We start from the raw sequence: 13,141 nt of genomic DNA, 5'->3' as shown, positions 1-13,141 counted from the left end.
AAAAAAAACCACCCTAAACTTGTCCAGAAGATAAAAGAGAGGTTGTCACCATTCATTTATTTTTCTTTTTACTTTAAATTTCTTTTTTCCAGAGTATATCTAGAACATATAATTGCTACAAGCCAGGAAAATAGTGGAGGACAATTGTGAGAATTGTTGCTAGTCTCCAAACAGGACATAAAAGAGCTCAATATGTTTAAGGCTTCAAGACTAACAGTTACCTCCTTGTTGATGTAATATACAGAAATGTCATAAAACTTTCATTTCACTTACATTAATGATTTAACTTCTGTCTCATCTTCTTCAGCTAAATTTAAGAAGTTTTTAGTACTCCCTATAAACTGCAAAATGAAAAATGAGAAACTAAAACTGCTTGTCTGAAGTCTAACAGACCTGTAATGCAGCTGGGAACACATTGGTCTTCTCTTGTTCCAACTCAAACATCTCATTGTAGGTGATCATAAGGACATTCAACTGAGTTGCCTAAATATGAACTTCTTGTGTCCTTTGGGATTCTGTGGGCTGTCCCAGCTCCAAGAAAGCATGAGTCACCAACAGCCTTTAGATTGTAATTAAGTTCTAATTCCCATGTGGATGTCTTGGCTACCTGGCAGTGGTTTTGAAGTCACTCAGTGTTCATTGCTTGAAAGGAAAAAAAAAATAAAAAAACCCAGTATGTGCCTGTCCCTGGTCTAGAGTTCAGGCTCCCATGGAGATCCAGACCCTAAAGCTGGTGGAGCCCAGGAATATGTTGAGGTCACCTTCTGGTAGATTTTTGGTGCAGACTGGCAAGTGTCTGCTGGCAGCTGGAATACCCAAGGGTGCCAGGCACATCCACAGGGAGATGACAGATCCATTAGTGAATCTATAGGAGATTTCCTCAGCACGTGTTTGAGTCTTGGATGAGATTGCTCCATGGTGCTGTGTTTGGTTTGAGGTGTTCTGAAGCAGATCTACAGAGCCTGAGTCTTTTCCATCTTCTCTTTATATGAGATAATACCTCAGGTTTAGTATTTGTGCACTGAATTATATGGCACAGCTCCAATCTCATTGCCTGCAGCAGAAAAACAACTCAAATTGAGATTTCACTTCAGTGCACTTTGTACTTTCTATTCTTGAACAGCTCTTGATGCATCAAGGAGTGTGTGTATACTCTGCAACTACAGTCTTATTTAACAGAAGGGAGAATGTATCATTTTGATTTTCCCATGCCTTTTTTTTTTTTTTTTTTTTTTTTTTGGCTTAGGTGGACAATTTACTTTTCTTTTCCTGCCTTTTTGTTCCCACTGGAAATCAAAACTGTTTTGAAAGACCCAGTGTGCAAAAACAAGGCAAACTTTGTCCCCAGAAATATTAATTAAATGGCACCACAGTTTATTTTGGCCGATTGCATCAAGTTCTGACCAGAATTTCTGAGTAACAGTGTGGCAGTCCTTGTACCCAGCACATTGTTCAGAGACTGAAGGTTGGGATATTTGGTCCACACTCCATCTTCTCTCCATGGTGTCCCTCAGTCTGTGCCAGGAAGGCACCCCAGGTGCCCCTGGCTGAGGAAACAAGGCAGACACACATGAAATGGCAGATCAGAGCTCTATTTCCCTTCCCAGTGCAGGGATCAGATGCCACACTGCTCAGCATGGTCTTCCCAAGTACCCATGACCTCATCACTTTCTCCACCTTATATTCCACATTTCCCAGCTTTTCCTCTCCCAGGTAAATAGCTCACTGCTGTGTTCCTCTTTCCTATGGGGCATGCCTTTCCTGATTTAACACTCCTATGACAATTTTGGCCTTCATGAGTCACTGCTGGTAAGCCAGTAGACTCAGTTTAATAGCTTTTAGTATTTTTCACTCACTAAAATTCCTAATACTAATTTAATACCTTTTGCCTCCTAGCTTCTCCATTATTGTTTTATTGGCTTTACTCCACTTTGGCTTAGGCCACCTGTTTCTCCTCTTCCATTGCTTGCAGAAATGAACAATTTCCCACACTTCTACCTTGCAGGATTAACCTCAGGCCTGGCCTGGCTATCTGCATGGCTGCTTTAACTTCATTTTTATATGTGTTGCAGTTTCTTTCCTTAGAAATAATTAGGGAGAAAATAAGTAAAGGAAAAAGAAAGGATGTTCTCCTTAACTGAGAAGTCTACTGGCATGCAAAAGTAATTGATAATAGCAGAGATTCACAAATTAGATTTAATTGCCAGTATGAATCAGAAGTTTCTGCTTATGGATTCCTTAAAGTTGTTTCTCTCATGTGAAGCACTACAATTTGTTGAACGTTGCAGACCCTGTGACAACACAGATATTTGCTTTTCCAGTTGTCATCAGATATTTACCTTACAGTGGCTAACTCACATTGAGACCACTGACCACCACCAAGGCTTCTGGCTTTGGCTTCACTTTGGACTTCAGCCACCTTAATGCTCAGGTGCTGGCAGAGGAAGCTGTAAGTCCACCTTATCTATATGTGACATGTTGACCATTGTTGAATATCAATAGTTCAGGGTGCTTACTGGTCCTGTTTGCATTGGTATCTGTGACCAATCATTTTTGGAGGATTTTCACAACTGTAAGGAGGCTTTGCAAAGTCTGATAGGGATCTTGGTGTTGGGCAGGACAGTCCCCAGCGGAACAGTGAACACAGAAAGCCTGATTCCTCTGAGCCCTGGGTGAGGTGGCCAATTTGAATGAGGCACAGAAAGTCCTGAGCTGTAGTCATGTCCTTTGTAGTTAATCTGTGAGTGCTGAGGGGACCCCATGGCAATGTTCACACTTAGAGAGGAATGGGCCTAGGAATATTTCTAGGCACTGAAGCCAACTGGCATGTTTTTAATAAACCCTCTCATCCTCCAATGCAGAGCGGCTGCGTACACATCATGACCTAGGAACGGCCCCTAGACTGCTTTAATGTACAGGCAGTGCTTTGGAGATTTTGGAGGACTGCTAATAACAGGCTGAAATTGCAGCAGGGACCGTTCAAAGAGTCTCACAGTACAATCTGTCACATCTCCATGACCAAGAACATTCCCCAGCTCTATCTAATTTACTGGTATAATCAGGGTACCTATGCAGCAAAGTCACTCTCCTGCAGCACAAAGCACTCTGAGTGCATATATATGCCTGTGCCAAGGCATGGCTGGAAGTGGATCCATGAAAGACAGAGCTTAAGAGGTGCAACCTGGCCATTGAATTCCCTTGGACTTCATGCTTGACAGGCAATGTGGGCATTGCTCTCACTGACTGGAAACAGAGAGTGAAAACTTTATCCTCGGTACAGAGCAAAGTAAACACTCAAGTCATTAGTCATAAATCTGGGACACATTCTCAGCATTATGTAGGAATTGGGAGATTTCTTTCAGTGCCATGGAACACTTAAAAGGTAGCAGGCTGTACTGCATATATTTAAAAAAAATCAGATTAGAACTATCAGGGAGAACTCTATCAGGCTGGTGGTAAAGAAACAGCCTCACAGAGTTGCACATGCCATTAAATAAATGAAGTATCTGGGTATTATTTTGTCAGTGAATCTTAGTCTGTTCAAAATATTGTTACTTCTGTGACTTGTGAATTATAATTGGCTCAATTCTGAGTTATAAAAATAATACATTAATTCAGGTCTGTGGGAGTTAAAATGACATCAAAAGCAGTGAAGGCATTAAATTCAACTTTACTACTGTAAGGGGAAATATATTTGTAATTGAAAGAAGACCTTCTGCAGAAAGGAGCTGTTGAGCTCAGTGATCTGATAACAGCAGAATTTTAACATGAAATTCTCTGTGACCAACAGAGAGCAGCTTGTGAAAATACAGTTCATTCTTCAATTTATTTTGTTCAGCTTCTTTTTTCTGTCAATACAGCCCCCAGGCTAAATCTTTGCTGACAACAATAAGTCCCCCCCCCAAAAAAAACATTCCTGCAGACTCTTCTTGCCCTGCTGCCACCCACATAGCAACCTGCTGTGTTCTGGGGAAAACACTGAAGTTTTGATTACAGTCATTGCTCAGTTTACACTACAATGATATCAACTGCAAGCAGGAGCTGAAAGCAGGTCTGCTACAGAGAAATCATCTGAGAATTAGTCTCTCAAAAGTCTGAAAGGCATTAGAGAGATGCTGGAACTTTTTGGTCAAGCAGCAATTTGATTTTGAAGGAATATTTGGCTTCACAAAAAGGAACAACAGAAAATAAAACTTAATTAAACGTTCCACAGAAGGTTTGTTTGTCTAATTAAGAAAACACCAGGATATGGATAGCAAAACACTTAACTGTCATCCTTAAGGAGGAAGAATATTTATGACAAACACAACTGCTATAAGAAGGAAAGAAACTGTTTTAACAGCACTGTCATAATTTAATTTATGGGCGCATGAATGTGTCCCTATGAAATACTAAAGACAGGATCAGAAACACACCTAGCAATAAAAAGAATTATAACAAATACCATGTTCCTCCATTCATGTCTCTGTTTTGACATTGCCATGTGTTTGCTTTTGCCTCAGGTTACATGACTTAGTTTAGGTTCCTAACTGTTCTAAATAGCAGAAGAAGAACTGGCAGTTCTCACCCAGGACCCATGAACCCCTCTCTCAAAAGCTTAATCACCAGTGTATTCAAAAGTACCTGCATGTCTGTAAAAGTCTGCCAACAGCACAAGACAGGGCTGTTTCCTAGGACCCATGAGGGTACCTGGTCAATTCTGGGCACTACTGAGATGCAAAAATATTCATAGTGTTTATTTAAACTGGAAATAAAATCTGAGCTTGTAAGTTTTAGGATGACTCGATTATTAAGACACAGATCCATTATTTCTCTCCTATCTATGCTTAGCAGTCATACCATGGTGTAGACATCTGCAGCAAAGGACAATGACTTTGCAATTAGCAAGCTTAGAATTTTATATCCCTAGTTCATAGATCAGATCTTGCATGGAAAAATAAAGTAGATCCCTCAAAGCATGACATTTTGACTCTTGCTATTACTGTTACCATCCAGCACTGACAGCCCCAGAAATCAGAAAAAGATTATTCTGCCTCACTGGATTCAGCAGAGCAAAGAACTGGGAGACAGTGAAGTGGGATGGAGCAGGTCTGGATCCCATCTAGCTCTGCACCAAAATTTTATGTGATCAAATCAATTAACTTTGTGAGGTTTTAAATACTCACAATCTTCTCTTCATTTCCTTATGTTATGACTCTGCTGGTTCTCCAGGCTACGACTCCCACCAGCAGCTTGCAGCAAGCTCATGTCAGAGTGGCTCTGCTGTAAACGTGATCTGCATCAAACTCAGGGCACAGGTGAAACAACCCCAGCTGAGGAGCCCAGGGACCTGGAAGAGAATATCTGCATTTGCCCTCCTGATTTGGCTCAACAGGGGTCACACTTTAATATATGCACATTTCTCAGAGATGTCAAGAAGCACCCAGAGTGGTGATTAGCAAGTGACACTAAAATGTTGTGGACAGAAAATGCCATCTTTCAGCAGTAACTGACTCTAAGGAACACAATTTTCAGGAGCTGCCCGATCTTATTCTTCATGTAATGTTGGAAAGGTATGTGGAGGGAATCACTGGTAGTGTTCTCCCTTCCCAGGGAGGTCCTATTAAAAGCTGAGAGAATTTTCAGGCTAATCAGAGCTCAATCTACATTTATCTTTCCTTCCAGCTGATCTTCCTCTCTTTGCAAACCTCAGCCCTTCTCTGTGTGCCAATTTTTGTGACAATATGTAATTTCACAGCAGCAGAGCACACAGCTTTGTCTGAGTTGTGAAACAGCAGCTCACAAGAGTTCACAACACGGTCAGTCAGCCTTCACAAGGGCTGCCAGGCAGAGCAAGAGCTGCAAAAGGATGTTTAGGATTTTATCCAGCTGGGAGCTGAGCTCTTCTGCTGCTGCCCTTGGACTTCCGGGACTGTGCTGGGTTATAACTGGAATTGTATGCAGAGGAATAGAGGTGACACAAAGGTGACACAAAGGTGAATAAGCACGGCAATGGACTGCACTGAATGGCCAAACAGGGCTTCCTTTTGGCTTTGATTTATAATGAGCAAAAAAGCAGTGACCTGAGCAATTATCCATCTCTTTGACTGCACTATGGTCTTTCTGCCACAGTGGGTTTTTTTGCTAGAAGACACATAGTTATTTTTACCCTTGACTTTTTTTATACAGGCAGAATCTTGCTATGATGGGTTAAGCAGACAGCTGTGCCTTCCAGTAAAGCTGGCAACTATGACTTGCAAATATTTCTATTTATGCAGTTAAGCTGCACATTTCAAGGCTGAGCAATGCAAATTTCTTGTGTTTCTTTCTATGGTTCCTACTGGGATTTGAGGTAATTCAAGACATGAGAGATATCCAAGGCAGAACTGAGAAGGACTAAGAGGTTTTAAGATACTCATCGATATAGTAATATATTCGTAAAGAGAACAACTGCTTGTTCTATCTATAGTATAGAACTCCTAATAGACAAATATTCTTCTTGTTTTTCTAAAAATGTGAAAACAAATCAATAATAAAAAATCAGTATCTGAGCTGGCTCTAATTTTAGTTGTGAATGTACAAGCATTTATTCCAACAATGTAGGCACTAGAAACACAAATTGAAGGTTAATGCTTGATAGTATTCTAAGCACACTTGTGTGCCACTGAGCAGTGCTTGCATACATGGGAAATGCAAGTCTCATCATCCAATTAAGTCGTGCACTGTGTTAGGTCTTACTGTACTGATGTCACCAGTAATTATGGTCATTTATGCCCATGCTGAACTGGGTCTGTAAAATCGTAAAGTAAAACCCAGATATCATTACACAAGCAAGATTCCCATGGACAACAGCATGGCATTTACTTTAAAAGAAACCAGGGTTTGGCCTATCTAAAAAGAAAAGAGCTAAGAGCCCTCTTATCATATGAGGTGGTTTTCCACAGTTTCATTGTTTCATTTATTCCTCTTCTCACCAGGTTTTGTAATGAAACTTCCACTATTGCCCTGCTGTTTATTCACAGCTCCCTGTTCACCTTCATTGACAGGGAGAGTTCCCTGGTAGTCAGATTTCATTTTATTTCACTTGGATTCCTTAACATAATTTCCACTCAGTTTTAACATGTTACTGAATGCATCTTTCTAAAAAAATTCCCCCCCAGAGTAGTATGGAGGCCCAGGGGCCTACCACCAGAGTCTCAATTCCCCATCCATGGAAGAACAGACTTTAAGAGCTTGCTTCTCCCACAGATCTTTTCAGGCACATGCTGATATATGTAGTTATGTTGCCCCATTGGCCTGTTGGCCTAATTACCCCAGTTCAACCCCTATTCCACCTGTTTGGATATTCCCGAGAATCTTGTCTGTTATCTGTCCTCTCATTGGCCCTTGTTTACTGCATTACTCCACCCCTGTTTCCCTATTGGCTGACCCAACTCTTGACTCCTCCTTTGCACCATTTTTCCCCATATCCATTGGATCCTGACCCTCAACTCCACCCTCACCTTCCCATATAAAACCCAATGCCCTCAGCATACACCTTTGTCCCTGGACCCTCTTCAACTTTGCACTGTGATCCTATGTACCAATAAACTCAGTTTGCTGGAGATCATGTAAAGGCCCATCCTACCTGCTTTGTCAGCTTTCTTGAGCAGCAGTGCACTTCCAGCTTGTGAGTGCTGGATGCTCCAAGGGCCTTGGTAGTGCCACAATGCTACAGAGTAGATGCAGAAAGGGATTAAAAAAAGTTAGTATTAATACAAGATTTCAAATTTAAATGAGGGGTCCTGAAAGTTTTGTGTTTCAAAAAATCAACATCAGTAAACATTGATCAACAAAATCTCAATTTCCAAGTATTTCAGACGTCATCAAGTAGAATTCACTGACTGGTGTAGTCTGTAACTTTACCTAACTATTAATGAGCCTGGTCTTCTCAGGACTCCTCTGTGCTATTCTCCTTTGCGAGCAGTAAATGTAGAAATTATCATTGGGAAGGTTGGTGGGGTCACGTAGAGCAGTACTTCAATTTTCTGTCTTTACCTCAAAGATGTTATGAAAGAATTCAGGCTGCTCTAGAAACCTGTGATTATCAATTAGGGACAGGTTTCACCTGAGGCACTTGGCTCAACTTAAGTGCTATGTGCAGTTCAGGGAGCTACAATAAAATAAGTTGATATTAATGTAAGCTATTAGAGAGAACCCGAAGATAAGGGGCTTGGAGGGGAAGCCCCTCCAAGAGGAGGAGCAGCTGAAGTCATTTGGTCTGTCCAGCCTGGAGAAGAGGAAAAGTGAGGAGACACCTCAGTAAGGTCCTCAACATCCTCATGGGAAGTGGAGGGACAGGCATTGATCTTTCTCCTGACCAGTGAAAGGACTCGAGGGAATGGCCTGAAGCTGTGTCAGGGGAGATTTATGTTGGATATTAGGAAAAGATTCTTCCCCCAGAGAGTGGTTGGGCACTGGAACAAGCTCCCCAGGGCAGTGGTCACAGCACCAAGTGTGACAGAGTTCAAGAAGTGTTTGGACTGCTCTCAGGCCCATGGTGAGATTCTTGTACAGGGCCAGGAGTTGGACTTGATCATCTCGTGGGTCCCTTCCAACTCAGAATATCTTCTGCATTGCAATTATAATAGCATTGCATATTTGTTGACACTTCCTCAGGAGACTGTAAAATCCTTTGTACTTGTTGAGCCTTAGAAGTATTTTTATCTCATTTACAGAGCAGCAATCTGAAAATTAAACTGACCTTTACCAAACTGATGTTCATTTCTTAACTGCATAAAAATTGTGTGCAAAGCAAACAAAAAAAGTCTTTTGGAATGTTTGCATGGAGATACCATGCTACCAAGCACTTTCACTTTCTTTAAAAAATTTTCTGATTTACAGAATCACAGAATCAAATACGTTGGAAAAGATCTCTGAGATCATCAAGCAATTCCCTTGACTGAACACCACCTTCACAGATAGACCATGACACTCAGTGCCATGTGTAGTTGTTTCTTGAACATCTCCAGGGACAGTGACTTCACCCCTTTTCTCAACAGCCAGTTTCAATGCTTGAGAACCCTTTCCATGAAGAAGTTTTTCCTAATATCCAATCTAAACTTTCCCTAGTGCGATCTGAAGCCATTTTCTCTTGTCCTGTCTCTTGTTACCTGGGAGAAGAGACTGACCCCCATCTGGCTACAGCCTCCTGTCAGGGAGTTGTAGAGAGTGATGAGGTCTCCCCTGATTCTTCTTCTCTCCAGGCTGAACAACCCCAGCTCCCTCAGCTGTTTCTCATCAGACTTGTGCTCCAGACCCTTCCCCAGCTCCATTGCCTTGGGCACACTCCAGCCCAGCCCCTCGATGTCTCTCTTATCATGGAGGGCCCAAAACTGGGCACAGCACTTGAGATGGTGCTATAAACAAGTTCATAAGTAAATTGTTAAATGTTAGTTATCATGCTTATTAATTGTTACCTGTTAATTACCATGTTTGTTAAATGTGAATTGTTAAGCATATTATTAGTCACTCTCCCTGTACCATTTTTTCTGTCAGGAATCACCTCCGCTGCTTCCCAAAATGGCACCAGGATAACATCACAAGCGTATATGTAAATCAAAAGACGTTGATTCCCATCCAACAGAATAACAACCTAGGACAATGAGCCAACCTCCAGTTCAAGAGACCAAGTGACCTGTCCTGCCTGAGAACTGTCCTTCTATTCCATCAGATCAGCATAATTCTAAACTGTCACCACAACCTAACAAGAACTGGACCAAAGTGAGGACCTTAGACAATGAGCCCAAAGGTGTCTTCCTAGGCACTCCAGTGAGGATGGAAGCCTCAGCTTTGCTATACAGCAAAGCTGACATCCTCCTCCTCCTCCACGTTGCCGAAGGGAGCAGTGGTGGTGCACGTGACCCCTCGGGACACCACCCAGAGCTGATTTCATAATAAAGGCATTACAAAGGAGTAAGTTTCCTTGCCATTCATTTCAGCGGGGGGCTTGTCCGGCATAGCCATGCCTGAAGAGGACCAGAGACGGGATGGCCGCTTGCCCTCTTGGGTCTCCAGGATAGCTGGCTATTAGGACTGAAGGACGAGCCTGGGATGAGCGACGTCGAAGAGCGCCAGGAGGGTGAGAAACTCTGGTGGCAGGTGTAGGAGGCGTGCGAGTGGTGCGTGAGTGAGACAAGAGCCAGCAGCTCGGACCCTCGAAGCGAGTGTGGACCCCTAGTTCCTGCGAGGGGGCTGGCTGGGAATGGGGGGAAGTGAAAGAAACTGGTGAGTGAGGTGCTTCCTGAGGACAAAAAGGCCTCCCCCGGGTGTGCTGAGCGTGAGTCGCACGCATTAGGGCTAGGCCTCCCTTAGTAAGGCCATTGCGACCTAGGCGGCCCCGAGCGTGTGGGGAGCCATAGGCGTGGTGCAAGTCACCAGGGTTTACAGGGTGTCCCTTAGACACTGCTGATATCAAGAGCCCATGAGAGTCCCTGCTTCCCAGGACTGGGCCAGGCTTATTGTAGGTGGTGTGCTGCCATGGTTCTAGGAAGGGAGCCGTAAAACCACAGCCTGAGAGCACATGGTGGGGAGTCAGTGTTGAGGGCAAGGCGGGCATCACACATACCCACACACATCCCTTTTGCTGAGGCTATTCTTCTAAGGGAAGGGTAGCCAAGCCAGATGTGGCGGAAGGCAGAGGGGTCAGGCCCCGCTTGGGTTGATCCCGGCAAACGGGAAGGGATACCCCTGGGTAACCCCACGGAGTCTCCTGTGCTCTCCTACCTCTGCACAAGAAAGTCAGGAGGGAGATGGTACTAGGGACAGGACAGTTCTAGCCCGGGGATCAGACTATAGGTCTGGCCTGGTGGGAGGCTAGGCAGGGAAGGTCCTGAGGCCTAGGGAGAGGACCCTAGTGCTAGGGACCCCATTGTGCGCCACAAAGTGTGCTCGGAGTCTCAGGGGTGAGGCAAGGTGCAGGGGTACGTAGGGGCTTGAGTCACTAGGACCGACCCCAAGAAGTCCGAGCCCTGGGCCAAAGTGGAGTCAAGGGACTGCTGTAGGGGCCAACTAAGTGTAAGTGGAGTGTGTTTGCCTGGGCAGGGGAGAGAGAGGTTGAGTGAAAGGAGAGTGTGTAAACCCTATTCTTGATTCCAATAAACTACTACCCTGTGTGAGAATGAATGTGTGAAAGGTGTAGGAGGAGTGAGAAAAAGTAAGTTTAGAATAGTAAAAAAGATTTGTGTTTGAGTGTTAAAAGTTAAGTTAAAGAATAAGAAAATTATTAGTGGCTTGTAAACTTGTGTTGCCTGTCTGTATATTTCTGTTCGGGTAGGGACACCATTGAAGTTTTAGTTTGTTAGTTCAAAATGGGTAAATGTGTTAGCAAAGAGGGAGGCTCCCTAATAAGGAAGAAGAAAGTGAGAAGTATTCCCCCTGATAGCCCACTCAGGCAGCTGTTAGACTAGTAGGATTCTCAGGAGGCTGCAAAAAGCCTAGACCAAAATTAAGATGGTTTATTATTGTACAGAAGTCTGGCCAAAGTTAAAAGTTACAGGGGAAGTGGCCTTGGTATGGGACACACGATCAGTGGATATGCTCCCAGCTGAGTCAGCATTAAGAACCCAAGGGAGTCCAGATGTGGAACAACTAGCTTATGCCGCCTGTTGGCAGAAAAGAGCCACAGGTGCTGAAAGTATTTGTAAGTTAAAGAGAAAAAAACAGAATGAGGAGAATAGTGAAGAAGAAAAAGAAGTTACGAGGAATTGGGATCGTCTTGATTATTTACCTTCACCTCCCCTAATTTACCCAGTCCTAAAACCAAATCCCTTACCTGCTCCTCCAGTAGTGACTTCAGTTCCTCCCCCAACCTCTCTTTCTCCCCATCAGTAATTCCATTACCACCTCCTCCCAACATCTCAGCCCCAAACCCAAATCCCTCACCTGCCTCAACCTTCCACTTCCCCCCAGCCCAGCCATACCCCCAGCTTCTTCCTCAGCTCCTCCACTAACATCCCCAACTTTATCCCCAGTCTCGCCTACTACAGGCTTAGCTTCTTCCCCCTCACCTGCATCAATCCCCTTGCCTTCTCCTGATTGGGAGTTGAGTCTGTCTACCATGAATTCCAGTTCACCTTGCCCTGTAATGACCAGCAGAACCCTGTATCCCAAATTACCCCACAGACCGGTGGTCCTACGGAAGGCCTTTACCTCAATACCAGATCAAGAACCTCTAGACAAGAGAAGCTCTTCCCTCTCAGGGAAGTCCCTATAGGTAGAATGGTTGGAGGGGTGTTGTATTGTGTTTGTTTATACCAATGTTATTACCTGTGTTTGTTAAATGGTTTGTCCCTGTAACTCCCCCATACCCCTGTGGTTCAACCCCTGTCACTCCTCCCACAGCCTGCCGCTGTGTCCCCTCCCTGGTACCTTGTCCATCACTCGGCATCCTGTCCCCACCATCTAGAAGCTTCCATCAAGGGCGTCGAGTGATTGGATTAGGACCAGGGACCCCTCCCCTAACCTTCCCTGATACATTGGTATCCCAATCAATCGCCCCAAGAGCCACTCCCTAGTTCTTCCCCATTGGTTGTTAGCCCTTTCCACTCCCCCGTTTATAAGCAGTTGTCGAGTCCCTCTCGGGGCTCTTGTTGGCTGGTGCTGTTGGAGGTTGTTAGGGCTCTCGAGAGTTACTAACAAACCTTTCAACGTTTATCCCCAAGAAGAGTCAGCCTCTTCTTTTCAGTGGGCTTGCTGTTCAGTCGCTCCTCCGAAGGCACTCCTGGAAAACCGCAAGGAACCAAAGGGAGTGCCCTCTGCTGTCGTTGTGCCGTCTAGCCGGGTCACTCAGGGGGACGCCGAGTGGACATGACGGCAGAGGGGTAGGATTTGTGAATGCCCCATTGATGGCTTCTGAAGTACAAGGCTTTAAGAAAGAACTAGGGAATCTGGTAGAGGACCCAGTAGGTATATCAAATCAGGTAGACCAGTTCCTCGGCCCCAATATTTATACTTGGGGAGAATTAAATTCCATAATTAATATATTGTTCTGCCCTGAAAAAGTTAGAATGATCCGGGCAGCAGGAATGAGGATCTGGGAGAGGAAGAATAGGTTAGGGCCTCCTGGGGACCTTAAAATACCCCTGGCAGACCCTGGCTGGAACCTGAATCGAGAAGAAGGTAG

The 13,141-nt window shown here is 44.2% G+C and overlaps 1 long non-coding RNA gene across 1 annotated transcript in view; it reads left to right on the top strand.

Moving 5' to 3' along the window:
- Nucleotides 1-9,933, top strand: part of LOC128792908 (uncharacterized) — an 88,308-nt gene extending 78,375 nt beyond the window's left edge. Inside the window, exon 2 of the long non-coding RNA XR_008432591.1 lies at nt 9,517-9,933. This is a non-coding gene — a long non-coding RNA (uncharacterized LOC128792908). The remainder of the gene's footprint in view (nt 1-9,516) is intronic.
- The last annotated feature ends 3,208 nt before the right edge of the window (nt 9,934-13,141 follow it).

The sequence above is a fragment of the Vidua chalybeata genome, chromosome 1 (assembly GCF_026979565.1).
Source record: "Vidua chalybeata isolate OUT-0048 chromosome 1, bVidCha1 merged haplotype, whole genome shotgun sequence".
In the NCBI taxonomy this organism is placed as follows: domain Eukaryota; kingdom Metazoa; phylum Chordata; class Aves; order Passeriformes; family Viduidae; genus Vidua; species Vidua chalybeata.
Note: the sequence above shows the minus strand (reverse complement) of the source record. Positions and strands in the feature narration are given on the sequence as shown.